This window comes from Neoarius graeffei, chromosome 16, assembly GCF_027579695.1.
Source record: "Neoarius graeffei isolate fNeoGra1 chromosome 16, fNeoGra1.pri, whole genome shotgun sequence".
In the NCBI taxonomy this organism is placed as follows: Eukaryota; Metazoa; Chordata; class Actinopteri; order Siluriformes; family Ariidae; genus Neoarius; species Neoarius graeffei.
Window position 1 is genome coordinate 15,330,984 of NC_083584.1, and position 2,632 is coordinate 15,333,615.

A 2,632-nucleotide genomic window follows, 5' to 3' on the forward strand; every position below is an offset into this window, starting at 1 on the left:
ACGGTAATAGCCAGCCAGCCCCAGGAACTGTCTCACCCCCTTTTTGGTCTTGGGCCTCGGGCAGGCCGCAATTGCTGCCGTCTTATTAATTTGGGGACGCACCTGCCCGTTGCCCAAGTGGAAGCCCAGATACCGTATTTCCACCCGCCCAATCGCACACTTCTTTGGGTTGGCTGTGAGCCCCACCCGCCTCGGCGACCTAAGGACGGCCCTCAGATGTTCAAGGTGCCGCTGCCAGTCATTACTGTAGATGATGATGTCATCTAAATACGCTGCCGCATAAGTGGCGTGAGGGCGGAGGACTCTGTCCATCAGCCGCTGAAACGTCGTGGGCGCCCCAAACAGCCCAAACGGAAGGGTGACGAATTGGTGTAAACCAAACGGTGTGGAAAAGGCCGTTTTTTCTCGGGATAGTGGAGTCAAGGGGATCTGCCAATATCCCTTCGTCAAATCCAGTGTCGAATAAAAGCGAGCAGTGCCGAGTCGATCGAGCAACTCATCAATACGAGGCATTGGGTACGCGTCGAATTTAGACACCGCGTTGACTTTTCTATAGTCCACGCAGAACCGGACCGACCCGTCGGCCTTGGGTACCAAGACCACCGGGCTGCTCCAGTCACTGTGGGACTCCTCGACGATGCCCATTTTGAGCATGGTCTCAAGTTCTTCCCGAACCACCTTTTTTTTGTGTTCGGGTAGCCTGTAAGGGCGGCTACGCACTACCACCCCCGGGGGCATCTCTATGTGGTGCTCTACGAGGTTAGTGCGACCGGGCAGGGGCGAGAACACATCCGAAAACTCGGTCTGCAACTGGGCGACCTCCGTGAGTTGGGTCGGGGAGAGGTGGTCTCCACAGGGGACCGGAGAGGTACGTGATGCCAATGTCCCTTTTTGAACCTCCGGCCCCAGCTCCGCCTTCTCCGGAACCACCGACACCAATGCTACGGGGACCTCCTCGTTCCAGAGTTTAAGCAGATTGAGGTGGTAAATCTGTAGCGCCCCACCCCTGTCCGTTCGCCTCACCTCATTGTCGACGTCCCCGACTCGCCGTGTGACCTCAAAGGGTCCTTGCCACTTGGCGATCAATTTGGAGCTCGACGTGGGCAACAGTACGAGTACCTTATCTCCCGATGTGAACTCTCTAAGGCGCGTACCCTTGTTGTACAGGTGGGCTTGCCGTTCCTGGGCCTGCCGCAAATTCTCCTGAGTTAGGTGGGTGAGCGTGTGGAGTTTTGCGCGCAGGTCCATAACGTACTGAATTTCGTTCTTACTTTGTGAAGGTCCCTCCTCCCAATTTTCCCGCAGCACGTCCAGGATGCCGTGCGGCTTATGCCCATATAGTAATTCGAACGGGGAGAACCCCGTGGAGGCTTGGGGGACCTCTCGCACTGAGAACAGCAAGGGTTCGAGCCACTTATCCCAATTACGTGCGTCCTCACTTACGAATTTCTTAATATTTTTGAGGGTGCGGTTGAATCGTTCCACTAAACCGTCCGTTTGTGGGTGATGCACGCTGGTGCGGATCGGCTTAATCCCCAATAACCCATACAGTTTGTGCGGTGTTCGTGACATAAACGTAGTGCCTTGATCAGTCAGAATCTCTTTCGGGATTCCAACTCGGGAGATGACGCGGAAGAGTGCCTCTGCGATACTGCGTGCTGAGATATTGCGCAGAGGCACTGCTTCCGGGTATTGCGTTGCATAGTCCACCAGAATTAATATAAAGCGGTACCCTTGTGCTGACCGATCTAATGGCCCGACGAGATCCATCCCAATTCTCTCAAACGGGGTCTCGATTAACAGTAGAGGGCGCAAAGGCGCTTTTGGAATGGCCACTGGGTTTACTAACTGGCATTCGCGGCATGCCGTACACCACCTATGGACATCGCCGCGAATCCCCGGCCAATAGAATCGGGCCATTATTCGGGCTAGTGTTTTATCCTGCCCTAAGTGTCCAGCCATGGGATTAAAGTGAGCCACCTGGAATACCAATTCCCGGCGGCTCTTCGGAATTAAAAGCTGCGTGACTCGCTCTTTAGTTTGAGTGTCCTGCATCACTCGGTATAATCTATCCTTCATAATCGCGAAGTAGGGGAAGGACGGGGTGGCGTTCGGCTGGAGCGTTTGACCATCGATTACTCTCACTTGGTCAAACGCATGCCGCAGAGTCTCGTCTCGCGACTGCTCTAATGGGAAATCCGCGAGGGATTCCCCAATAGAGAGAGGAGGAGCCGGTGGCTCCTCACTCTGATGCGGAGATGACGTAGACGGCTCTGTGACAGCTGCTCCCGCCAAAGCGACACTGGGACCTCCCCCTGTCAAATGGCAGGACCCACTCTCTACTAGGCGTGTCATTAAACCCCGAAATCCCGGCCAATCAGTCCCCAAAATTAAAGAGTGGGTAAGGCGAGGATTAACCGCCGCCTTCACTATAAATTTTTCCCCTCTGAAAATAATGTGGACCAACACCAAAGGGTAGCGGTGAACATCCCCGTGCACACACAACACCTTCACCCCTTGTGCTCCCCCCAATGCCTCGTTTTGAACTAGGCTTTGGCGAATTGAGGTCTGATTACAACCAGAATCCACCAATGCCTGATATGTAGCCCCTTGGATACTCACCGGTATGCGA